General features: G+C 48.0%; 1 protein-coding gene across 6 annotated transcripts in view; it reads left to right on the plus strand.

Moving 5' to 3' along the window:
• The window catches only part of LDLRAD4 (low density lipoprotein receptor class A domain containing 4), a 347890-nt gene that overhangs the window by 113926 nt on the left and 206963 nt on the right, over positions 1-27001 (plus strand). The window contains exon 1 of one of the 6 annotated variants that reach the window (XM_058678481.1): positions 24290-24674. The exons of the other annotated variants lie outside the window; for them this stretch is intronic. The gene's annotated coding sequence lies outside the window, so the exon portion shown is untranslated. Of the gene's footprint in view, positions 1-24289; positions 24675-27001 lie in introns of those variants that run through there. 6 annotated transcript variants of the gene reach the window in all.

A 27001-nucleotide genomic window follows, 5' to 3' on the forward strand; every position in this document is an offset into this window, starting at 1 on the left:
CTTTAACCACTATGCTATCATGCCGGGTCCCAGTTGACCAACTTGTATCCTGGTGATTTCTAGGAAGAGATGGATCTGTCCTCTCAACCAGCTCTGAGTACCTTTTATTTATTTTTTAAATTAAAGATTCATTTATTTATTTTACTTGAAATTTAGGATTATACACACACACTTAGAGAGGGAGGGAGAGAAAAGAGAAAGCAAGAGAGAGCAAGACACATACTCACGAAAGAGAGAAAGAGAAAGAACTTCCATCTGCTGATTCACCCCCCACGTGCCCACCATAGCCAGAGCTGGGGTGATGAAGCTATGAGCCAAAAGATTCCTCTGGGTCTCCCACATGGGTGTAGAGCCTGAAGGCTTTGGGCCGTCCTCATCTGCTTTCCCAGGCCATAAGCAGGGAGTTGGATCAAAATGGAGCAGTCGGGACATGAATCAGGCCCATACAGAATGCCAGAATCACAGGCTGAGGAGTAGCCTGATACAGCACCAAGCCAGCCCCTGTTCTAAATGCTTGCACCTCTGTCAGGATTGTGGGTTCACAGTTCTGTGCCCATGCCTCCAGATGGCCCATCTAGTTTCCCCGTGCTTCTGAGCCCCATCTGCCCCATGAGGAGGGGTTAGGGTTAGGGTTGGGGTTAGGGTTAGGGTTGGGGTTAGGGTTTGAGGTTAGGGTTAGGTTTGGGGGTTGGGTTAGGGTTGGGGTTGGGTTTGGGGTTGGGGTTAGGGTTAGGGTTGGGGTTGGGGTTAGGGTTGGGGTTGGGTTTGGGGTTGGGGTTAGGGTTAGGGTTGGGGTTAGGGTTAGGTTTGGGGTTGGGGTTAGGGTTGGGGTTGGGGTTGGGGTTAGGGTTGGGGTTGGGTTTGAGGTTAGGGTTAGGGTTGGGGTTGGGGTTGGGGTTGGGGTTAGGGTTGGGGTTGTCCAGTTGACATCATTGCTGCCCTCACACTGCTCAGATGTCTCTGCTGTGGTTACGACTCTGCTGACAGAGCAGAGCAGGAAGTGTTACAGAGCTGGAAGGATGAGAAATAATGGGTTTAATAGTTTCCATTAGGGATCTGTTCCTAACGTGGTGCCAACTGCCCTCTCTGCCATCGTTGGTGGGCTTTGCCCTCAGCCAGTTGGAGCAAGCTCACAACACCGTGAGGCATGCCAGGTGATGTAGGTGGCGAGTTTTTACTGTAAGGTAATTTAACAGGAGCACAAGCTTGTAATTGTTACTGATTCAAGTCCGTGGGCAAAAACTCATGCTTGGGGGCCCAGTGGCGTGGCCTAGCGGCTAAAGTCCTCACTTTGTACGCGCCGGGATCCCATATGAGCGCTGGTTCTAATCCTGGCAGCCCTGCTTCCCATCTCGCTCCCTGCTTGTGGCCTGGGAAGGCAGTCAAGGACAGCCCAAATGCTTTGGGACACTGCACTTTCATGGGAGACCTGGAAGAGGTTCCAGGTTCCCGGCTTCAGCTCGGCGCAGCACCAGCCGTTGTGGTCATTTGGGGAATCAATCATGGAACGGAAGATCTTCGTCTCTGTCTCTCCTCTCTGTATATCTGACTTTGTAATAAAAATAAAGAAATCTTAAAAAAACAAAAACAACCAAAAAAAAAAAAAAACCCAAAAAACAAAAAAACTCATGCTTGGAATGAAATGTGACCGGAAGTGTGAGTGTGAGAAGAGTGGCTGTCTTTTAAATTAGCCCTTGTTTCTTTGTCTTTATATTATTATTATTATTACTATTATTATTTGCTTATTTTGTTTTAAGGGCAGTGCAAAGGCAGGGGGTGGAGAAGTAGGGAGAGAGAATCTTTTATCAGCTGTTTCATTCCTCAAATGGCTTCCTCAACCAGGGCTGAGACAGACGTAAGCCAGGAGCTCCCATGTGGATGGCCTGGGCCCATGTACTGGGGCCGTCTTCTGCTGCTTTCCAAAGTGCATTAGCAGGGAGCTATATTGGAAGAGAAACAACTGAGACTCCAACCGTTGCTCTGATATGGCATGGAAGCATTGTAGACACCCTAAGTTTAACCCACTGCACTACAACCTCAGGCCCCATTTCTTTGTTTTTCTACTCCGGGTTTTCTGTTAATGCTTGCTGCCTGTTTGTTCTAGAAAGACAGCCTCACAACTTAAACTGGGGTAGGTTTTTTTTTTTTTTTTTCAACAGGGAGTCAAAATTGTACTTTGATACATCTTTCTGCTTTAAAAGTCTTACAGTTGGAATAGACCTTATATGTGGCGCTTTGGGATATGCTCAAAAAATTTTCACATGAGGCCGTTAACGGAGAGGATATCAAGGTGTGATTTCGAGAGGCTGTAAAGTGATCCTAGAAGCAAGTAGTGTGGCTGTCTGATTCTGAACTCTGCCGGGTGCAGCCCAGGTGACCTTTGAGATGGGCACGCTGCAGGTGTTTCTCGCTGGAGCTTAATAAAAGGATAAGCAAATCTTATAACAGCACATTGGATTGAAAAGTAGAAAATGCAGAAGGTGTGAGGTGTGGAGACCACTGGTACAGCAGCGGGAAAGGGATACAGAGTGTGTGCTGTCCGTCAGGGTTCCCCAGGTCAAGTGCTTGTGTTTCTTCGTGTTGTGGGACACTGGCAAGCATCTGAGCAGGCCCCACAGGCCTCAATGGGGCTTTCTGGTCACTTTTATGGCTTCAGAGAAGGTCATCAGAGGAGAGCTCAACTTGAAGAACACGATAATTTCTCTCTGTTTTTAAACTTGTTGTTAAAATAATCATGTTATTATACAGTTCCTTAGGCCCTGGGATTCCCCTTCCACCCCATGTCCCCTTCACCCGGCCATTGAGTTCCCCTATATTATTACTGTAGTATAGTTCTTCGTAAACAGTCATATGTCCATCATTGCGGGCATGGACAATGACAGAGAGTCTAGCATCCTATTGTCAAGATGTAGTTAGCCGTTTCACTGGGAGTCCATCTTTGGTCTGGAAGTAGAGATGCATACTGCTTTGTATCATCATGTCTGGATATGATAGTTTCCATTGCACAGATACTATACATCCCCTTAAATGAAAAGCCACAAAACAATATCAACAACAGAAGAAAAAAGAAATTAAAAATGCCATGAAGTTAAAGAACATGCTACTGAATGACTAATGTGTCATTGAAGAAATGAAAAGGAAAATCAAGAAACTTCTTGAAGAAAATGATGCTACTTTATGATCTGTGAGTCATTGAAGAATTTAATGAGAAAGTTTTGAAGAGATGAAACTAAAAAAAAGATCAAAATCTGTGAGATATAGTTTCCACTGATCCTTGTTGATGAAATGTGTTTTCTGTAGACAACAAATAGATGGGTTTTGCTTTTTTAATCCAGTCTGCTGATCTGTGATGTTTGATTTGTGAATTTAAGCCATTTACATTCAAGATTAATGTAAATGGTTGGTAATTTGGTCCTTTCATTTTAGCAATAGGTTATTCATGGATTTAGTCTTCTGTTATTTTGCTGGGATGTTCTTCACATTTGACTTTGGTTTTGGTGGGCGCTATTCCTCTTCTCTGTCAAGGGAACATCTTTAAGTATCCTTTGTAGGGCAGGTTTGAAAGAGGCATATTCCTTTAACATTTGTTTACTGTAGAAGAATTGTATTTCATTTTCAAAGACAGAGGAAAGCTTTGGGCTGACAAATCTTTTCTTTTAGAATCTGGAATATGTCACTCCATTCTCTTCTGGCCTATAGGGTTTCCTGTGAGAGATCTCCTGTGAATTTAACTGGCATTCTTTCTGTCAGTCGATGTTTTTCACATGCACATTTAAGGATCTTTTCCTTATGTTCGATTGAAGAGAGCTTGATGATCATGTGTTGTGGTGAAGATTGCTTTTGATCAAGCCTGTTGGGAGTTCTGTGCCCCTCCTGGATGTTGTTTCCCAATTCTTTCCCTAGATTAGGGAAATTTTCCCTTATTATTTTGTTAAATACATTCTTTAAACCCAGCTTCTCTTTCTGCACGTTCTGGGACTCCACTCCTATAACTCTTGTATTTGGCCTTTTAATAGTGTCTTTCAATTCTTGAATACTTTTTTTAGCTTGACCCAGCTCTGCTTCCAGCTATTTGTTTGTTTTCTCCTGGTGAAAAGGAAATACCTTCCAATTCTGAGACTCTTTCTTCGGCTTCCTTCACTGTATTTTGTAGACTCTCCACCGTACTTTTAATTTGCTCCACTGTGTTCTTCATTTCTGACATATCAGTTTTCATTTGCCTTGTTTCCTATGTGACATTCCTTAAATTCCTTAAACTCCTGCTTTATGTGCTATGTGCTTCTCGGTGTTGATAAGAAGCTTTAAAACTAGTGTTTCGAATTCTGTGTCTCCCATTTTCTCAATGTATTCCTCAGTTAACTCTGAGGTTGGCAAAGGCTTTTGCAGGGGGGTCTTCAATAATATTGATTTTGCCTTTATATCTTTTTTTGCTCTTTGTCATTGTACTTCTGGTTAGTACAGTCTTCTCCTTGGGGCAAGTTTCTTTTTTTTATTTTAAGATTTATTTTACTTTTTTATTGGAAAGTCAGATATACAGAGAGGAGGAGAGACAGAGAGAAAGATCTTCCATCCATTTGTTCACTCCCCACGCAGCCACAACGGCCGGTGCTGTGCCAATCTGAAGCCAGGAACCAGGAGCCTCTTCTGGGTCTCCCATGAAAGTGCAGGGTCCCAAGGCTTTGGGCCGTCCTTGACTGCTTTCCCAGGCCATAAGCAGGAAGCTGGACAGGAAGTGGGGCTGCTGGGATTAGAACTGGTGCCCATATGGTATCCTGGCACATTTAAGGCGAGGGCTTTAGCTGCTAGGCTACCACACTCGGCCTGGGGCAGGTTTCTAAGCTGTGTCACCCACAGGTCTGTAATTTGATTTTACTTACTGTGTTTTTTTTTTTTTAAAGATTTATTCATTTTATTACAGCCAGATATACACAGAGGAGGAGAGACAGAGAGGAAGATCTTCCGTCCGATGATTTACTCCCCAAGTGAGCCGCAACGGGCCGGTGCTGTGCCAAAGCCGGGAACCAGGAACCTCTTCCGGGTCTCCCACACGGGTGCAGGGTCCCAAAGCTTTGGGCCGTCCTCAACTGCTTTCCCAGGCCACAAGCAGGGAACTGGATGGGAAGTGGAGCTGCCGGGATTAGAACCGGCGCCCATATGGGATCCTGGCGCATTCAAGGCGAGGACTTTAGCTGCCAGGCCACTGCACCGGGCCCTGCTTACTGTGTTTTGCACACAGCTCCTTGATTGTAGTTACTTATTCTACTCCCTCCATCGAGTTCCAGGCCTGGCTTCTTATGTTGGATTTCCACCATGGTCTCCAAAGCCCCAGCTCCTGGCTCACCACTCTCCACCTCCTGTGATACTGTGCTGAGGTTGCACTGTTGTCTGTACAACCTTTCTCCCACTTCTGGTTCCAGCAGTTCCCAGGATTAGGGAGACACCAGGTGTCCTATATAGCTAGGTTGTTGTTGGTGCTGATCTTGCCAGAATCTGTTGGCTGCTAGGTCTGGGTGCCACAAGGACGTATTTTGATCCATCTGATGCCGAAGTCGGTATTATTTTCCATGTGGGACCAGTGCAATGCACTGAGCTCAGTGAGTTCTCTCCAAGCTCAGCGCATGCGCAGCTCACTATTGTCCCTGTAGTCTTAAAGCTTTTGCCACACTGTACAAAATGGTGCCACTACTAGAGTTCTTGATCATCTGCTGGCTGTCAGGTCTGAAGCCTACCTGGACCTATCTTGTGTGAAACCTTGTTGATGGTGGAGTTCCGACTGCCGCTCAGGTATGGGTCACTGCAACACTACACCTTTGTGTCCGCTGCTTTCCCGTGTCTGTCAGTCTCCAGGTTCCCCTCTGCTGTTGGTCTGTCCTCTCCAGTTTCCTGGAATGTGCCTTCTCTGCTTTACGCTGGCTAATGTTTCTTTGTCTGTTTAAACGTCTCTTTTACCCTATTCACCCATCTTAGTTCTTTTGCTTTTTCCCTTTATTTGGGGGGGGAAACAATCGAGCGTATTTCAGACCAGTTCTGTGGGATGTAGTTACCGATCGGAACATAAAAAATGTTAACTGAAAAGCCTGAGGAGAGCAAAATGGATGTGGAGCATAGGGGCGGGTGGGTGTACGGGCTGCGAGTTGTTTCCCTTGATCCAAGCCTTTAAGACGGTGGCAGTAGAATGGGGAGTGGACATTGAAGTGCAGATTCCTCAAGTGCACGTGTGTGTTTTAATTACTCCAGCACCAGAAAGAGATTTGTCTAAACAGAGCAAAGCCCGCTGGGCATCGTGTCAAGGAGTCTGAGCGTCAGCTCGGAGGACGGGTCTGCATTTTCAACTCACGTGTTGTTTTAGGGTTGGTGTTGACTTACGACCTTGGCTTGTAGGAACTGTTTTGACAGCTGACAAAGATAACGTGAGCTCTCAGTTCCATGACAAAATATGTGCCATCAGGAGTGGTATTTTAACAGAAAGGAAGTAAATATTGGTTGTGGCCTCAAAGATACCTTAAGTCTTTATAATTATAATCAGTCTCATTTTTAAAAATGTGAAACATTGTAATTTGCCGGACAGACAGCACCAGAACCTTCCATTCGGTGGGTTCATAATGCAGTTTGACACTTTAGCGTCAGTATTAAAACTCTGTAAATAATTCTGAGTGCCATACGTGCACCTCTGCTTGTCGGCAGCTTTTAAACCCAAGTTTTATTTCGAACTTCAGAGATTGGTCTCAGACATTCTGAGTTTATAGAAATGGTCTGATCTGAAGAGTAAGTGTGATTAGTCTAGAATACGTTTTGACATAAGGATACTTCAAAAAGTTCATTGAAAGGTGGAAATTAAAGGGCATGTTTATTCTCCACAGTGAAAATGATCATTTTCAAGGAATGTTCTGTAATGTCAGTTTGGTGTGTGTGTAGGGGGTACATGCCTTAAAAACAGCAAACACATTTTAAAATCCTTCATGGAGGCCCTTTGCTAGTTCCTGTGCATCTAAAAAGAGTGATTCTGAATAATATTCTGTGTGTAGGGGTCTTCAATCACTAGAGAAAGGAGCGGAAGGGAGAGACCAACCCACCCAGTGGCAGGCAGGAAACACTGAGTCAAATGTTCACCAGAGAGTCCAGGGCCCGAAGTGCTGATAGAGGGTACACACAATGACCATGGGCCGGGATCCCTGACCACAAGCAAGCTGCGACCGACTGGGGAGCCAGAATACACGCTGAAGGCAGCTAGTGAATAAGGTAGCGTGTTCTGTTGGCGCTGCTCCTGGTCTGATGCAACGAGACAGGAAGGCAAAGACGAAAGCAAACAGTGTCCTAGGAGCCCCTGACAGTGGCTTTGTTCGTGTTTTCCCCAGAGTGGAGCAAGTCTGTGTCCTTCATAAGGGCTCCTGCACAGAGGACCATGTGTGCTTTCCCATCTAGCTCTTGAACTTGAACGTTGGCTCTCTAAGGGGGACTAGAATAGAAAACTCCAGTAACTAAGTCTGGACACTGCTTCCCCGCAGACGCGCGGGGAATGTTCGGCTCCCTCACCTGCCTTCGTGTACACCACCTGATTTGCGGAAACTGAACACTGGACGGAGGGAAATGAGACAGCTGATCCCGGCACAAAGGCTGTTGGGGAGACGACAGCTGTCAATATTGGGAGTGCTTTCTGGAGAATGGTGAAGTTCAGTGTCAAGCAACTTCCCTACCCTTCACTCCCGTAAAAATACGGCAGTGTCCCTTGGGAGATAGCCCGTGTGCACAAGTCTCCAGCAATTGTTTCCCTTACTGCCCACACCTGGCTTGTAGCTCATGTGCGTAGATGTCAGAAGAATAAGCTGATTCGAAAAGGAGAGGAGTTTCCTGTAAAGACTGGCATCATTTTTTTCCCAAAGGGTTGCTGTCTCAAAGTCAGCAGGATTACCTCATTGGACACCACAGTCCCTGTTTGTTTCTGTTAAGTTCTGAACTCCCAGTGAAGTGTGTTTATCTCTCTGTCAAGAAATATTCCAGCAGAGACCCTAGCTACTTCTTAAGAGGGGAGAGAGTAGTCCAGGGTATGAGCCAACAGGGAGACCTAGGATCCTCTGAAAAATTCAGCCTTGTAGGGTGTTTGGCAGATTTGAATGTTTGATCATGTAAAGGGCATTACTTCTTTATCCTGGATTGACCATTGTAGGATTGAGCTCTCTAGAGGTCAGGATCTGAAATGTTTCTATTTGATATTGAAAACATGAATGGGAAAAATCCATCTGAAAGAATATGAAAGTTGTTTGATCTTTATCATCTGAATTCTGTCTTTGATCAGATCATCTTGGAAAAGCTTTCACAGCTCTTGCATGCTTCAAATAGCAAGGACACTTGAGTTACATTTCCATTAAAAAAAACAAGGTTTACTTATTTCTTTATTTGAAAGGTAGTCACAGTGAGAGAGGGAGAGACAGAGACATCTTCCATCAACTGGTTCACTCCCCAAATGGTCACAATGGCCAGAGCTGGACAAAGCCGGGAGTCAGGAGCTTCATCTTGGTCTCCCATACGGGTGCAGGGGTCCAAGTACTTGGGCCATTCTCCATTGCCTTCCCAGACCACAAGCAGGGTTCTGATCCAGGGTTCTGATCCAGCAGACTCGTCAGGACTCAAACTGGCATCCCTGTGGGATGCTCGCACTGCAGGCAAAGGCTTAAACTGTTATGCCATGGGACCCTGCATGTCCATGTTTAAAAGTCAAAATCATTGGGCCCGGCGGCATGGCCTAGTGGCTAAAGTCCTCACCTTGAATGCGCCGGGATCCCATATGGGCGCCGGTTCTAATCCCGGCAGCTCCACTTCCCATCCAGCTCCCTGCTTGTGGCCTGGGAAAGCAGTCGAGAATGGCCCAAGGCTTTGGGACCCTGTACCCGCGTGGGAGACCCGGAAGAGGTTCCAGGTTCTCGTCTTCGGATCAGCGTAGCACCAGCCATTGCGTTCACTTGGGGGGTGAATCATCGGACGGAAGATCTTCCTCTCTGTCTCTCCTCCTCTCTGTATATCTGACTTTGTAATAAAAATAAATAAAATCTTAAAAGTCAGAATCATTAAACACTAGTCTCAGCTTCGGGCCCTCCCTTTGTTTAAATGGTTTCTGGGGAGAAGAAGGGAGGATCTTAGTCATGGCTGGGGAATTATGGTTGGGATGGAAAGAATCCTTTGTCTTTGCAAAACATGCCCCCAGCTTGTTGTTGGCAGCAGGGCTCTGAGTACCAAAGGTTAACTCAGTTACTACTCATGCGAACTCCTACAGAGTTGGGAGAGATTTCTTGGTCCTCTGCAGTGCTGCAGTGCCTGTCTTCCTGCCCACAGCCCTGCCAGCCTTCCTTCAGCATCACAGTGATGGCAGAGTCCACCACCCCAAGAAACAACCCATTCAAATCTGCATGGCTCTAACTTATTCAACAACCAGAAAAACACGGACAGATTCTTGTTCCAAGCATTATCACAGCCTGGATCTGACTTGGCCTTCTGCAGGTCCTTTGGATCTGTGAACGAATGGTGTTACAACCTGTCTCTGACCCACCTGTGCTCTGCTGAGTCACAACCTTTAGAGAGGGAGCTTGAAGTCTTGCCTTTCAGTGAGCTACTCGGGTAATTTGGATCCACACATAGTCAGAGAGCCAACATGTGGTGGAGGAGACCAGGGGAACCGTGGCTGTATGAGAGAACTATGTATCAGGTGATGTGGACAGCTAGCGTCATGGGCAGGAGTCCCACACAGAAGGGCACGCTCTGTGCAGTGTGGAGGTATGAATGGGCAGCAGGAGAGTCAAATAGGGTCTCAGGAACAGGCCTCTGTTGGTCATTCTGTAAGGCAGGAAGGAGCCTGTTGGGTTTGAGGGTGGCTGATTGTAGGGATATGGTAGAGAGCCAAATGACAGGCTAAAGGTAGAGAGCCAACTGTCTGGGATCCATGGGTCACATTCAGGGTCATTCATAGCCCCTAGTCCCTGGGTGGGCAGGGGTTATGGGCACTTGGATAATTCAGGGTACAGGATCCAGAATGGAAGCAAGGGGCATGGAAGGAAATGCAAGAGACTGGGGAGGAAGGGTTTGTTTTTCGGGTACCTTACAGGAGGATGTAAGTGGATAAATACAGGTGACTGTGTTCAGGAGGTGACCGAAGATGAAGATTCAGAGTTCTGGAAGAGTTTACAGATTTGGGTTATTAGTGCACAAGCTGTGGGGAAGATACTGAGCAGATAATGTAGACATTCGGCAGGGTTTTAAAGCAACTCTGACTTCCACTGTCCTTCATCTGTCTTCTGTCCAGGTGGGTGAGAGCCTGCCACCTCACAGTTGCTCTGTGATTCACTTCCTTTATACTTACCTGCGTTCACATTGCTTCTTGAGGCACTTCCAGGTCGGTTTTGGGGGCCAAGTTGTTCAGGGAGACCTTGACCGAGAGCCCGTCCGAACACTGTATAGACAGCTGAGAACCAGCTGACTCAGTACTGTTCACTGATTCACCGATGTCTTCCTTACTACTCTTGGGATGGAGATACTTCCCGGGAGGTGTCTAGTTCACCTCCTTGGAGGTTACAGAAGTCATATTAGTCATCCGGGACCTGAGGAAGGGTGAGGGGAGCCCAAAGCTCCACGCTTCACTCCTCTCCAGTCGGGCACCATCTGTTCTTCCTTCTTATTCTGACCTTGTTCATTTAGCAAAGTGCTGAGAGACTTTGTAAGGTTCTCGCTCATCTATTTCTGTTTGTGCCCTTCCTGAACTCTGGTTGGAAGGGGTGGAAGCGCATAATTTCTTTGATGATTTTGTAGGTTGATGGTTGGTTAACATAGGCACGGGTCTGTCTGCCCAGTTTCTGGTCATGCATGGTTACATGGCTCTGGCTGGGCCCCAGGCAGAGAATGGAAAGTGGTGAGGGTGTTGTACAGGGTCTTCAGCCCTGATCTGCTACTCTGAAGAAGTCCCCTTGGTGCAGCCTGGTAGGTGGGCAAAGCACCTTTGAGGCCTGGTATGCTGTGGTCACATGATGCTGCCCTGATTGAAGCCCTCAGCTTCCCCAATTCTGCTCATTGCTTGGTTGTAAAGGAGAGACATAAAATTACCTGGCTGGGACAGACCAGTCTTACGACAGATGGGAAGCAGTGTTACCGTGTGGAAGCACCTGCTGTTTTGAAATATTATTTGAAATGACCACAATAATAGAGGGTAGTGGACCCTCCCACCTATAAGGTGAATGAAGGGTGTGACAGCTGTTAAGTCTTATGGTTTGGAAAGGCCATGGGGCAAGGTGACAGCAGGACTCGAAGGTAGAATAGAGCTTCTGATTTTGGAAAGACCCGACACTCCTGCTCATCCTGGAGGTTATGGTGGGAAAATAGGTGTTTTCTGGGAAATCAGGCATGGCAGGCATGGGGTTGGGGGAGGGGTGTCACAGATAAGTGGGAGTCCCAAACAAACCTTTGACCTCATGACCGTTCTGCTGCCCATGGCCATGGCAGTCCCCTCTTTTCATGCGAAACACCGATCTGTGAGAGCCAAGAGGCATGGTAAGGTTTCCAGAGGGCTCAAGGTTTGTTGCCCACCTGTTGCAGCGTTCCTGCTTGTCTCCTGGGTGGGAAGGAATAGGCTCTAATCCGTGAAAAGAGGTAGGCAGATGTGCCCGTGGGCATGGACTGGGCCATCAGCCGGGCAGAGAATATGGTTTATTCTGTCTCGTCCTGGTTCTCTCCAGTTTGAGAGTGAGGACTTTCAGGTGTTGAAAGGCGGTGGCACACGGAGACAGGAGCATGACCTGGGGCTTGGGACCACAACCCGCCGTGGGGAGAGTCTGAGCTCTTATCACTAGAGTATTTCCAACACATGAAATAGTGTGTGCATAGTGATTGTGGATGCTCAGCCAGGGTCCTGATGGCAGTCTTGATAGCAGATGACTCTTCCCATAGGAGATCTGTTGACGATCTGTGCTGACAGCATAGTGTTTGTCAGTAAGAAATGGATTTCATATCATGAGTTTGATTCTCAGTCAGAAATAGATATGTTATGAGTTGCACGTGTGCCAGTGCCCATGTGTGTAACATATATAGAAGGTTCTCAGGCTCATGTCCACCATAGTCAAATAATGGATTACCATCCAGAGTTTGAAAAAAAAAAAAAACTGTCCTGTATGTAGGAGCTTATCCTGTGGCCTCTCCTTCTGTGCCAGCTGGGCGCAAAAGGGACAAGGCAAATGTTGTTGTATGAAGCTGTTAGTACAGGGGATCTTGGTTAGAATTAAACATGGTCCAGCCAGGCACAGTGGCCTAGTGGCTAGCGTCCTTGCCTTGCAAGCGCTGGGATCCCATATGGGCGCCGGTGGCCTTGCTTCCCATCCAGCTCCCTGCTTGTGGCCTGGGAAAGCAGTTGAGGACGGCCCAAAGCCTTGGGACCCTGTACCCACGTGAGAGACTCGGAAGAGGCTCCGGGCTCCTGTATATGGATTAGCACAACTCCAGCCATTGTGGTTGCTTGGAGAGTGAATCAGCGGACAAAAGATCTTCTTCTCTGTCTCTCCTCCTCTCTGTATATCTGACTTTGCAATGAAAAGAAAATAAATCTTTTTAAAAAAAAGAATTAAACATGGTCATCTACTAGCCCCGTGTCAGTATGTTAATTTTTAAATTAGCATTTGTAGCAGACCCTGTGACTTAGTGGGTTAAACTGCTTCTCAGGTTCAATGGTATCTCACTTCAGAACGCCAGTTAAAGGCCTGGCTATTCCACTTCTGATCCAACTTCCTGCCAACACACCTAGGAGGTAGCAGACAGAGGGAAACTGACTTGTGTTCCTGCCACCCGCAGCGAAGACTTGGATAGTTGCTGGTTCTGGGTTTCAGTTCAGCACAACCCTTGGCTCTTTTGAAACATTTGAAGAGTGAACCAGCAAATGGCTGATCTTGCTTGCATTTCCCTCTTCTTCTCCGTCACTCTGCTTTTCAAATACACAAGTGATTTTTTTTTTTAATAGCCAGCTTCAACTTTTTTTGACTCTATTTGGATGGACCATGTGGATGTCCTTAAGCGAGTCCTATGACAATCCTGCTTGGTGTGGTTCTGTTTACTGGTCTGTAGCGCCTGCTCTGTCACGTCTTCACACTAACTCAATGTTTGTCATTCCCAGCACCCTATAAGGCAAGTTTTGTCGTTCACAGTCACAGCAATTTAAAAATTGATGCTTTTTCCATTTCCTTGCCTGCCTAAATGGCTGAGGGAAACAGCTCGCGGGCTCCCTGGGTGTGGCTGTTTTCTGCAACCTGACCCTTACACTGTCTTAGATACAGGTAATGTCACCTTTATGTTTCTTAAGCACTACCTTTTCTCACCAGGAAACACTACCAGGATTCTCAGACCAAGCCAACGACACAAGTTGGTTCCAGTAGGAGAGGAGACTTGGAGGGGAGACGGGCTCTGTGAGGCAGTGGGGGCTTGTGGAGAATGAAGTGCAGCAGAGAGGAGCACCTCGGCTGGGGTTCCCCGACGCCAGTCTTTGCTGCTTTGCTAACTTCACGCTGGGGCTGTGGGAGAGGACCTGAGGGAGCAACCTGCGGCATGCGGCTGAAATGTGGGTAACTGTTATGTGTGGCTTCCTGTCGCCTTTAAGATTGAAGGGTGCCCCATTGCAGACCCTGCTGCTGCTTGATTTTTGTAATTTTTACTATTTGTTTGAGAGGCAGAGGGGCACAGAAAGATACAGAGAGAGAGAGAGATCTCCATCTGTTCATTTACTCCCCAAATACCTTCAACAGCCGTGGCTGTATGCCAGGCCAAAGCTAGACATTGGAAACTCATTCCTGATCTCCCACTTGGGAGGCAGGGAGCCAACCAGGTGAACCCACTGCTGCCTCCCAGGGTCTGCATTGGCAGGAAGCTGGTGTCAGGAGCTGCAGCTGGGACTCACCCAGGTACTGCAGTTAGAGGTGCAGGTGCCTCATCCTGAGGCTTGGCCTCTAGGCTGATCCAAACCTCAAATATTTCTGCTGTCTTGCCATGAATAGTCAGACTTTGTCCTGTGTGAACATTGAGCATCCTGACTGGTGTATCTTCTTGGGGGAAGGCTCGGCACACTAGATCTGAGTCGAGGACTGCTGTTTCAAGGAATGAACATTGTTTGATTCTGGTGCATACTTTTATTGACGAGGGAAGATTTATTATAGGACTCCTTAAAATAGCAGGAAAGTCTGTGTCATGATAAAAGGAGTGTGGGATATACCCACATTTTGTACTGTGTGTTCTTGGCCCAACTCCGAAAACTTCTTTGCAGGTTGTTGAACCTTACTTTCTACTGATAAGCGACAAGCTGGAGTGGATGATACTTAAGAGTAGTTCCTAGTGCAAAATTCTGTAATTGTATATAGAGATAAAGCACAACCCAGTTTGCGCTACAGCTGGTGGATGTTCTAGTGAATACATTTGTTGTGCACTTAGCCTTCCAGACAAGACCTGGAGACTTGGCTCTCTACCACAGTAATATGGTTGAAGGAAGACATCAGAATTTTTCCTCCTATTTATCCGTATTTTTACCTAATTTTTTTGAGAGGAAGGATGTACTTGTTGGCAATACCTTTTGCTGAACACCAAGCTGCGTTTGGAGTTAAAATGCAAATGATACTCCTTGCCCTTGGAACGATCAGACAATATAAATGCAAGAAAAATGAAGAGAATGCAAACAGCACACGACAGTTATTAGGTGTTGATTCCTAGCAGCTGCACAGAGCTGGTGTTCAAATGCTGGGACATGCTAGGACAACCAGAGTTTTGGGGGCCCAGGGATCCTCAGAGGTGGCCAAGAAATACAAATGAGCTTGTTGCTTTTTTGTGTGTCTCCTTTCTCTGAAGATGTGGAGTAGAAGTTGAAAAAGATTTCCTTGAAACGAGAAGGGACTTACTGCCACACCTAATGATTGGCAGCTATGACTCATGAACCGTTTCCTGGCTCATGCTTATTTAATAAAGTTTGATTGGGACCATTGTGTGTGGTGGCTGTCCTCATGCTGTCATGAGAGTTGGGGAGTAGGGGCAGGCACATAGAATCCAGGCACATACAGAATCCTTTACTCTCGGACCCTTTGTGTGTAGTCTACTAGCTTTGTGCAGACACGAAGTAAGCACACACACACATACTAAGTGTGTACCGCTGCTTTTCTGCACAGGGTTTCCCCGCCTAGCTGAACTCAGTATGTCCCAGCACTTAGCACAAGTACCTTTGTCATGTTAGTGGGGCCATTCACACCTCACACTCCTTTGGTATCTTTTGCCACAACTCTTAACTTGTAACTTCATACACACGCGCATGTGTGTGTTTTAAGAAAATGCAGAGATTCCCCTTTTTATTGGATTTTCTTGTCCTAGCAGTTGTAGCTTCATGAGCTTTGGGACCATAAAAAGTAACTGGGTCTAAATATTAACCCATGGTTTCTTGAACAGCTTGTGTGTGACATCATACATACACATATAAAGATCCGTATGCATATTTTTGCTTCCGTAGGATGGAAATGTACGTCAGAGACGGAGTTTGCTGATGTCCTTAGCTGCCTGCAGTTACAGAGCTGTGCAAAGTGTTTGACTGTCATTGCTGCTTGTCTACTGAATCATCGAATCATTGAATTCTCATCCCGTTTTAGGTTTTGCGAATCAGATTATTTTTTCAAATAAGCTTGTAGTATGCTCCAGCGATTTACAGTTGAAATATTTTTCATGTTTTGTTTTCCAGAGATGACTGTGTGCTATGCCTTTTGAAAAAAAGCATTTAATGGAACAAAGTGAAGTACCTTGCCTTTTAAAAATAGAAAAGCAGTAACTTTCTTCCAAATAACATACTGGCATCTTTTTGTGCGTTAAGACTGTTCTGTGGCACAGCAGAGACACAAGCATTGCTTTTGCATTACTTAGCATATTTTTTGGCCGAAATGAATCCATCTTACATGCATTTTCTTTAAGGCTAGAGATTTTAAAGTGGGTTCTTATTTTTTTTTCTATAATATAATCTAGGGTTCTCCCAAAGTCTGCATCATTTCTTGTAAGATGACACAGGAGCACTTTCATTCTTCTTTGACCCCATGTCTGTATTTGTAAACATTTTCACACACTTCCCGCCACTAGTTTGATCCTCTGTCTACCATGTGACATTTGCTGTTATGCTTCTTAGAGAATCTTGGGAACGCAGACTGGAGGGAGTCCGTTGTGTTTTCCAAGTGGTCCTGTGTATGTGGGATTGTCCTGCTGCCTTCTGAGCTGTGCGGGGCTGCTGTGGGCACTGCGATCACAAGTCCAGGCCTGGTCTTTCTTCAGCTGCTCATGCCACAGTGGTCTGTTCCCAAGGCCTGCCCTGCAACCAGACTGATGGCTGAAAGCAGAAACTCGCTGCTGCTGTGGGGTGGCTGCAGGTGTCTCTCAGGGATGTGTGCAGAGGTACTGGAGCCAAATGCAAGGGCCTCTGGCATCTCACAGCTCGGATGGCTCCAAAGAAGTGTGCACTGTCTAGCCCTGCTTGAGATGTGCTGAGCTCAAAACTGAAATCCACTAATGTCCCTATAGCATGCACAGCCACACAAGTATTTGGCATAGCATTTAAATGTTTGGTTCAGTTTCTGGCTTGAACCAAGTTCTGCTTCTGATCCAGCTTCCCGCTACTGTACACTCTGGGAAGCAGCAGGTGTTGGATCAAGTAATTGGATCCCTCCTACTTATTTCGGAAATCCAGTTTTTCGGTTCCTGGCTTGAGCCTGTCCTCACCCTGGCTGTCAAGGCCTTCGGACAGTGAACCAATGGCTGGAGGAACTGTGGCTCTCCACCTTACCAGAAAAATGAAATGGGGGGAAAAAAGTAATTCTTGTGCATCTTATGCTTTGGGAAGTTCTGGTATAGATCATCAGTTTCCAGGATGTCTTCCTGTTGCCGTCACCTTTTGGACTTAGGAAATTCTCTAGCGTCTGGGTCGTAGCCTGCAGAGATGTTAGCTCCGTGGCTCTGGGATGCTGCTGCCGCCTGTGGGATCCACTGGTCTCAAAACAACATCCCCTCCCTGTTGGCTGAAGACGACTCACCTGGCTGTGATCACACAGCCTGCTGAGAGCCTCGCTTCCTCTGGAGACCCGATCCTCGAGTGGGTACCTTATTCTAAAGACACCCTGGGCCTGGTGTGGCAGGGTCTGCTGCAACTCCAGCTGATGGGGCCGTGCAGGCCGACTAGCTATCCAGCCTCCATGCCTTTCTCTTCCAGTTCCCATGGAAACATATGGGGTGGGGGTGGCAGGCACGGTGCTATCTTTACTCTGTTTTTGGCGGTGTGAGGTCTGTTTCCATGGGAACTGGGAGGGAGAGGGATGGTCACGGAATGGCTAGACTGCTTTTAAATTGTAGTGGCAGCCTCTGCCCTCACTACAGAATCCACTTTGCCCAAGTTTACTCTAGGCCAGGCCATCCGTAGTAGGCTGAACATGGCCGTGACTCATCTATAGGGGAGGAGCGCAGAGGAAAGAGAATAGTAATTAAAATACCTCTAAAATGCCAGTGATTCCCTTCTCTTCCAGGAAGCCATTTGTAGGTGTTGGTATAAGTTATTTGAATGCCATTTTCAGCTATTATTTCTGGTATGGGTTTATTGAACATAATAACATGTTTTTATTCAAATGAAGTGAAGGGATGAGTCATTTTAACAGGAGCAACCTCTCCACATGGGGAATCCCAACAGCGAGTCAGGGCGAGGTGAACAGCGGCTGGCTCTGGGTGCTGGGCACATGCGGGGGCCCAGTGAGAGGAGATGGAGCTGGCAAGGGGCAAGGACAAATGCTGGAATCGAACCAGGAGGCTTCGGTCTGTGGTGAGGAAAAGGCAAAAGGCCACGTGATGTCATCCTATTTGTGCGGTTATTTGAAGATGAAGTACTGAGTGCTAAACTCTGCAGGCCCTGGTTGTCACCCCGAGTACTGAGCTGCTGAGTGGAACCTGCTGGCACCAAGCACCTGCCAGTCCTTTCCTGTTCTCCCTGCTCCCGCCTTCAGCGGGTCTGCCCCTCAGGCTGTCCCTTCTGCCCTCAGTCCTCCCCTCTACTGCCCTGTCCTGGACAGAGAGGCTGCCACATGTCCCTGTGCAAGGCTCTCACCTTCTGAGTGTTCATTCACCCCCACCGCCTCACCTTACAGTTCTGTGGGTGCCCCACGTCACAGAGATGAGCCCAAGGCAAAGGGTGACTGTGTCCGTGTCCCAGAAAGCTGTGACGGCTGTGCTAAGCTGCTCACTGTGTCGGCACTCAGCTGTCTGTGTACCCCGGAGCCACACATACCCTGCTGATCACAACACCTCCACGGAGCCAGCGTCTGTGTCAGCACCAGGGGGTCATGTGGAGCCCTTGCCCAGGAACCTGTCTCTGTCCTCTGACCCCACATCACCTCTGCTTCGTCTCTGCTCCAGCCACTTAAGGGGAGTCTTGTGCCTTTACCGGTGTTCATTTCCATATGTCACATGTATTGGTCAGTATATTTAGTTGAAGTCAAAATGCAGAGTGAATTTTTGGTGAGTGCATGTGAGGGACCTCTGGGATATTTGGGGAACACCTGCCTAGAGTGAGGTTTAAGTGCAAAGTAGCACCAGCATCCTCCCTTGTGAAGCGTGAGAGTCAGTCCTCATCCTAGCTCTCCCAGGCAACTGCCTTCACCTCCTTCAACCCTAGAGGCCGGGGCTGGGAGCTGGTTTGGGGCTGGGTGGTCATCCTCACCTGTGCTCCGCTCCACCTGTCCTGCCTCCCAAGGCCTGTTCCTCCTCCCTCTTTCCCCCAGGGCTCTGCAAACCTGGCTGTTGTCCAAAAAAAGTTTGTTGAGGTCTCCACAGAAGAGCACAAGTTAGAAGAAGGTGATTCCTACTTGTCAACTCCACAGGGGAAAGTAATAAACATGGCGCAGGTCTGGAGAGTTCAAGAAGACAGGGGCATAGCTGAGTAAGCCAGGCCTGCAGAACTGTCATCCTATTTGGGTGCTGGTTTGAGTCCTGGATGCTCTGCTCCCAGTCCAGCTCCCTGCAGTACGCCTGGGAAAGCAGCAGAAGATGGCTCAGGCTTTGGGCCTTTGCACCTATGTGGGACTAGTAAGAGGCTTCTGGCACCTGGATCAGACCATCCCGGATCCAGCCACTGAGCCCATTTCGGGAGTGAGTCAATGGATGAAACATCTTCTGGTCTCTTCCTCTCTCTCTCTCTCTCTCTCTCTCTCTGCAACTCAACCTTTCAAAGAACAATAAGTAAATCTTAGAAAAAAGAAGAAGACAGGGTTTTTAGAGCAGAGAAAGCTGGCAGAGAGGCAGGCAGATCTGAGGCCTCAGACCCTAAGCGATGAGCGCCCACACCATCTCCAGCTCCCGTGGATGGTGGCTGGGGTTTCCTCCTGCTGCCAGAGCCCTGCAGTTTGCTTTTGGGTGGCATGCAGGTCATCTGTCATGGAGATCTGCTGAGGCAAGTACACTGGGGGCATCAAGCATTGTAGCGCCTCCTGGCTAGGCTGGACAAACAACTTAGCACATCTAGTTGCTGTAGCCGCAGTCCAGTGCCTCCAAAGCTTGGGAATTTAGCAGACACAGCCACAGGTGCTGTAAGAGATTGCTCTGATGCCCTAGGTTTGCAGAGGGCCTGCTTCTCTGCCACTGGCTGTGCCCTCACAAGACACTCGGCACCCGTCTGCGCAGCTTCCCCTGGCGAAATAGTGAGCCTTGGCTGGCATTGTGGAAGGGTGCATGCATAGGCCTCTGTTACAAGGCAGCGGAAACTAGTCTGTGGAACTCCTCCTGCGCTGCCTGGAAGCCTTCAGTGCACAGAGAGCCGAGGTTTGTGTAGTCCTGTGGGTTCAAGGGCAGATGGCTGTCCCTGAGTCTTCCATCGTGTTCCACGGCTGCTGTTCAAGGCAGGTGCAGTTTGACAGCTGGGCCTCGTCTGACCATCCAGGAAGACAGGAAATCTGGCCTGGCACTCTCTAACGGGTGAACAGTTGGGTCTGCTGATGGGATAGCATGGGCCGAAGGAACTCTCCTGATTATGTGTAGCACTCCCATGTCATGCTCTTAATCTCACAGAGCATCGTTTGGTGCTGGGTCCTTCAGGTATCTGCTGAACTGTTCATCTCCTTGAATGTCTGGGGTCTGACTAAGTTGTTCCACCAACACTAACTTTAGCGCTAAAAGCACTTCTGCTTCCAGAGTTGGATGTGTTTCAGCTGACAGTGTTGCCAGGCAGATTCCTAGTGGTTCCCAGGAGACTGCAAATTACCCCTTAGCCCTTACATGAGAGCTGGTTGCAGGGCCCCTGATCCTCCTGGGATGCTATGGGATTAACTGCGTGTTGTTGTTGTTTCTTTTCCGTTCCCTTAGACGAGGCAGGTTCCAGGAGGATATGGGCTGCACAGATCTGTGTTTGCTCTGCAAGCAACGTGAACGTCCCCTCTCTGCACAGGGAAGTAGGGCTTCTCCCAACTTTCTTTTCCCAGGCAGTGAGGGACCCTTGCTGATCAAACACAAGTTGCTACGAGGAACGTGAGTGTGCGATCCACAGTTGCACTTGGATTGAGCGAAGTTGAGCAATGGCCTTTGCTGGCCATGGTCCCATGTTGGGAGGCGCACACTGGGCATCCACTCCCTGGTGCATGGCTCTTTGCTTTCCGATCCATCGTAGACAACACTGACTTTCCTTTGGAAGTATCTAAGAAAACTGTTATTGGATTATTTCTGTCCACCATCTCTACTTCCCTCCCTGGATACCGTGTTGTGAAAAAGGGAAAAGAATTCAAGTGGAAAGTGTTTTGTTTTGTTTTCTCCCAAAGGAATGTATGTCTCAGAAAATGAGTGTGCTCCAACAAGATGAGACTCCATGGTGGAAGTCCAGTTGCCTGTGTATGTTGAGCCCTTTTGAATAGTTTTCAAAGGCTGCTGGTTCTGCTCCAGCACCCAGAGAGCATTAGCTGATGGCTCTGTAGGAGTTTTGAGGAAGGGTCTTTGCTCCGTATAGGTTCATTCTTGGCACCTTGTACGGCTTGGGGAAGACTCATAAAGGACATAAAAAGGACATAAAAAATTAGCACGTGGCCAGAGGGAGCAACCGGAACTGGGAGAGGGCAGGAAGGAAGACCGACAGGACCCGACACGATCATTTCCTGACAAGATGATATAAAAACTGTGGTTAAGTTTCTTAATTTCTTTCTATTGGCTGCTTTCTGAAATTGATGTTTCAGCATATAATTATACATTAAAAAAAAGACCAGTGGAATATCAAGCGGTTCTTTTTCCTTTTAAAGGCAAGTTTCTTTCTTACCATTATTTTTTTTCTCTCTTCTGCTGTTCTACCTTATTTCATAGCAACTACCTCACCCACATATATTCTCTGATTTTATATTCTTTCCACTGTTTCCTCCTTTTGTTAATTTTAACTGACATAGAATAAAGGTGAACTCTGGCTTTTATCTATTGAGAACATGTATTTACTGATTGATGTATTTGTGAAGATTGCTGTTTAGTTGAAAGGCAGAAAGAGAAAGATAACATGAACAAGAGAACTCCCAAATGCCTGAACTAGCTAGGCACCACTCAACCAAGTCAAAGGTAGGGGTCAAGACCTTGATCCAGGTCTCCTGCATTGCTGAAAGGGACCCAGGGACTTGACCCCATCACCTGCTCCTTTCCTTTCCTTGTATTTCATTTTATTGGAAAGACAGTGGCAGCAATGGCTAGAGCTAAGCCAATCTGAAGCCAGGAGCCAGGAGCTTCCTCTCGGTCTCCCATGCGGGTACAGGGTCCTGAGACTTAGCATCATCCTGTACTGCTTTCCCAGGCCACCAGGTTAGGAGTTGAATGGGAGATGGAACAGCTGAGACATGAACCAGTGCCCACATGGGATCCCGGTGTTTAAGGCAAGGATTCAGCCACCAGACCATTGGGCTGGGCCCCACCTGCTTCTTTCAATGGTGGAGCAGGAAATAGGAAGCTTGGGTTAGGATCAGAGCTGGGACTTACACCCAGGCATGTGGATATATGATGTGTAGGCATTTTAACTGCTTTGCCAAATGCCTATCTCCTACCCAAGTTTCTTCAGATGAAACCAGATTTAAGTGGGTACAATAGGTGAGTAAGAAAGGGGACTGCTGACTGGTATTTGTAGAAAGGGAGAGGTGTCCCCATTTTCTGCCAACAATGGGAAAAGCATTTGTCCCCCTGGCCAGCCACTTAGAGCAGGCTTCTGCAAGACACCCATGCCTGGTCCATGACCTCCCCCCCCCCCCCCCCCATTGCCTTTGTCCTATTGTGGTGTGGCCATCATCTGGATTGGAGTTTTGAGCAAGGGAAATTGCCTTAGTTCACCCTTGGTTCCCAGCAAGCAGGCCGGTACCCATATGAATAGTGCCTGACCTCAGCGTCACAGTTACCCCTCCTTTGTCTGATCTGCATGTGCAGTGGAATTTGGAACTTGGACCTGAACCCACATGTGGCTGTGCATCCATCAGCACATTCACCTTGCATGTGTCCTTCTCCCAGAGCATCTGCAGGCTCTTCTCCCAACCTCCCAAGAAGCTACGAGGGGTCAAACAGGGACTGCTGGTGGCTTGCACCCTAAGGACAGGATCTGACATTGAGGTAACTTTTCCCAGCTTGGGATGAGTGAAGCCTTAGATTCCATTAGGCTTGTCTACGGCCATACCACCCTGAACGCGCCCGATCTCGTCTGATCTCGGAAGCTAAGCAGGGTCGGGCCTGGTTAGTACTTGGATGTGAGATTCCATTAGGCTCGTCAAGCATTGTATTTGCCCAGGTAGCCTTTCAAAATGTTCTGATGTATTGCTGCTGTGTTTCTTTCAGTTTGTCGCTCTGTGTTAGAATCAGCTGCTTTGAATTCTGTGTTTACTTCCTAAATCAGCGACCTAAAGTGAGACCCCCAAGTTCCTGCTGGAGAAGTAAGCAGAACCCACTGGGGGGAAAGGGGCAGAGGAGAAACATCCACCCTATGGTTCATCTCCCAAGTGCCCATGACAGCCCCAAGTCAGGGCCAAAACTGGGGATCCCAGAACCCCTTCTAGATTTCCTACATGGGTGGCAGAAGCTCACATGTCTGAGCCAACAAGGTGTGCCTTGGAAGGGAGCGGCAATCAGAAGCTGGAGCTGGATGTGGAATCCAAGCTCTCAGATCAGGAATCCAGGCGTCTTAAGGCACGTCCTAATGGTAAGGCAGACGTCTGCCCCTCAGATGGCTCTGAGGTTGTTCCAGATACTGCCCACCTCCTACATGCCAGTATGCCCAAGATGAAAAATCAGTGAGAAGAATTCTTTGCACTCCAATGCAGCCTGCCGCTGCCGCAGCCTGATCTTCTGAGCATGGACACTCCCATGCAAAGTTGTTCCTGTCCCCTTGGGTTAGAGACGTGCCCATGGGAGGGGCCAGTCCACAAGGAGGAAAGGCGAGGAGGGCCTGGGGAGCCCGAGTGACTTGGCCAGAAGAAACCCAAGCTGGGCCGCCCATGGGAAGCTCACCACTGCTGCCACCTCCTTTTGTTTTTGCTGGTGAGGAGTCTTGAGGCTGTGGTATGGACTGGCTGTCCTTGAGGGATGTGGAGCTCACATGTGGGCCGCTGCGACACGTCTCTCGCAGGGGATGGCTGACTGGCTGTCCATGAAGGGACCACTGTGACATGCCTCTCCCAAGGGACACCTGCTTCCTGCTCAGGTTGGAAATACATCCCCAAGTCTCTTCCTACCACTCTTCATGTCTCGCTCACGCAATTTTTGTGTACGTGGGGGGAAGGGGGAAGAGGATGGTTTTTTATTTGTTTGTTTTTGCTACGTTGATCTCTCAAGAGTCCTTGCAGAATCTTGTGGGAAGCAGGGCAGTGTAAGGTTTGAAGTTCTGCAACTCTCCGGTTCCCAGTTCTACTTTCTCCCTGCAGCTTTCCTGGAGGAGAGAGGAGCACAGGGATCCTCAGGCCCAGCCGGCTTGGGCTGGGCGAGTCTGCAGGGCAGGAGCCGCCGGCTGCGCCTAGCCGTCTCCTAGGCAACCGACACTTGGCCAGCCAGACGTCTGTCTGCGCCAGGGAGGAGAAAAGAGGGCACAGTGGCGGCGGCTGTGCCGCGGATTCTTTCTGCACCGCAATTTTTTTTTTTTAACGTTCCTTGATTTTGAGAAAAGGTTGTTTCATTTCCCTGTTGCGTTTTGGCCCCTGTGTCTGGTGTGTAACCCTGGCATCTCTTGAACTGCATGTGCGCATTTTCACTGTGTTTTTGCAAGAAAGCTGTGCCGTGCGTGCGGTCAAGTTTTCATTCCTGAATGATCCCTGGGCGGCCCGCATCCCCCACAGAAGTTTTTGTGGACAGTGGTGAGGCAGACGTGGTTCACAACTTGGCTAGGCTTCATGCATGTTCATGTTTTTGTAAAACGTCCCTTCCTGTGGGGGATGCTCTTCCGTCTGATGTGCTCTATTTCCTTAGTGACTGTTGCTCTGTTATGGGAGGGACTTAATGACATTTTTCAAGTGCAGTATTGAATTAATTTATTTCCTGGTTAGTCCTGCTCATCTTCCCAGTATAAATAGAACGTGTGTGTGTGTGTGTGTGTGTACACACAGCAGAGTGGTGACGCTGTACAGGACGAACAGTTGCATGCGTGACTCAGGCTGATGCCGTGAACTTGTGATCTGGGGGTAAGTTACCTTTTCTTTTTACTCTTTCCTCTCTTTCTTTCCCCCTGATTCTCCTACTCTCTGTGCAATCAGGTGAACTACTGGAGCCTAAGCAGTACCTTGAGCCGGGCTATGCCTGCAGGGTGAGAGGTCCTTCCCCAGGCAGGCCAATTGTCAGGGCTCAGTGGCTTGCTGTCCATGGTTTGAGGGTAAGTCAGACTCCCAAAGGCCTTTCCCGACAGGGAACTGTCATAAGATACGGGTGCAGTGGGAATCATCATTGTAATCATCTAATCTTGGAGGAGGACTGGAGATGAGCAGAGTTGAGGACTCAAACTAGGAAATTCACAGCCCACAGCTGGTTGGAAGTGGCTTTGTGTGTTACTGTCTGCTGACCCTTCTCTGTACACCCTTCTACTTCCGTGTAAGGTGCAGGAGAGCTAAGAGAAGCTTGGCACGCTGGCATTATTCACTTATCCAGCCCTTAAGAAAGCACTTTATTTATTATTATTACTATTATTTTTATTTTTACTGAACACCTGCCAGTGTCGTAGACACCAGGCAGTGTCGTAGAAACAGAGAAATTGAGAATCGCAAAGGCCATCCTGTCCTGGGGAGCCTTACAATTCAGTGGGGGCCTTTAAGAACACGGGCTCTTAGCTGGACTCTGAATTTTGCCTGGGGCATCGTCAAGGAAGCATTTCTTGGATGGTGCTTTGAGTCAAGCCTTAAAGATCAGGAAGTGTGCCACAAGCAGCAGGCACAGGAGAGTGGGGACAGGGGGGACCTCCGACCAGGCACCTTGCTTCAACTGTCCACGCTGAGTTGTGCAGCGTAAGTTAGGCTGGCTGGGATGTGGTTCCTAAATGAGGGGCTCCATGAAGAGTGGGACCCATCTGCCTGTGCTGAGCAGTCTCAAGGATGATATTTCCCCTGGGTCCTGTTTGCCCATCTTGGCCCATCCTGTGGGTCACCTGATGCTTGCTTAGTGAGCACTGGCTGGCTTCTCACCCATTCCTGATGGCTGGGAACACCAACTACCTATGCCTGTTGCTGTTTATGTCTAGGAAGGGCATCTCGTCTGAGCTGTTGGCAGTTGGGAAGTAGGTGCTTATGGCATTTTTGTTTTCTTTTGAAGTTGAAATTGCATGAGGGCTGTGGTCGGGGCCTGTAGGCACTGAGCCGCTGTCACCACCACCTCCTTTCTGCCCTGCCCTTCGTGGCTGCCAGTGAGCTCTCCCATCTCCCTGAGACCCTCTTTGAAAAATTCCACAGAAGGGAAATCAATAAATGCAAGGCCTAGCCTGGTTCATTTAGCTTAACATCCTTAGCATCCATCCACGTGGTCACACATGACAGCACTTCCTTCGTTTTTAAGGTGGAGCAGAGTTATGGGGGAATGTGAATAGGCCATATTTCCCTTATTCAGCCAATGACACATGTTGGCTCTTGTGACCGATGATGCCACAGTGAACCAGGGAGTCCAGGTGTCTTGTTGACCCCATTTGATTTTTCTCTGGCTACAAGACTGACACAGCACGTGGTCATTCCAGTTTTAATTTTCAGAGGAAGCTGAGGGCCATTTCTCCCAATGCCGGCCGGCACTGAGTCGCCTCTCACCGCCAGTGTCCCCGTATCTTCTCCAACACTTGATTACAGCCACTCGAGCTGATGTGAGGAGTGGTCTCACCATGGTTTAAATGGGCATTTCTGAGATGATTCATGTGGTTAGGCATTTTTTTGGTAGTATTTGTGGGCTACTTAGAAGTCATGATTTGAGACATGACTGTCCAAGCTCTTTGCTCATTTTTAAAATCAGATTGCTTTCTTGTTGGAGAAAAAATGCTTTCAAACCATGCAGCTGAAGAAGGACTGATATCCACAGTGTGCTGGGAACTGTCTGTGGCTTGAAGTCTGAGGTCACATTGTTAGTGGGATGTTTTCCTGTGAGGCCTCCCTTCATGGCTTCTGTCTGTGTCTTTACCACATCTTTTCTGTGTGTGCCTAGATCCAGATCTCTTCTCCTGTTAAAGAGGTGGATGAGGGGGTCCATCTAGTGACTTCGTTTCACCTTGATTCCTCTTTAAAGACCTAATCTGCAAATAGACACATTCTGAGGGGCTGAAGGCTTGGGTTTTTCCCTGTCGATTGTTTCCTTATGATACCTTGGCCCAAGTTAAGATAGCTTTACTTCTGTAATGGAACAAAACCAGATGAAAACCCCATAGTGAGACAACGGCAGCATGAGTCTCACCACAGTTCAGAACCAACACCAGCTAGTGTTTCAGTGCATGGAAACCATCCCAGGCAAGGATGGAGAACAAGCGGTTATGGGGTCAGTGGCATTG

The sequence above is a fragment of the Ochotona princeps genome, chromosome 21 (genome assembly GCF_030435755.1).
Source record: "Ochotona princeps isolate mOchPri1 chromosome 21, mOchPri1.hap1, whole genome shotgun sequence".
NCBI classification, from domain to species: domain Eukaryota; kingdom Metazoa; phylum Chordata; class Mammalia; order Lagomorpha; family Ochotonidae; genus Ochotona; species Ochotona princeps.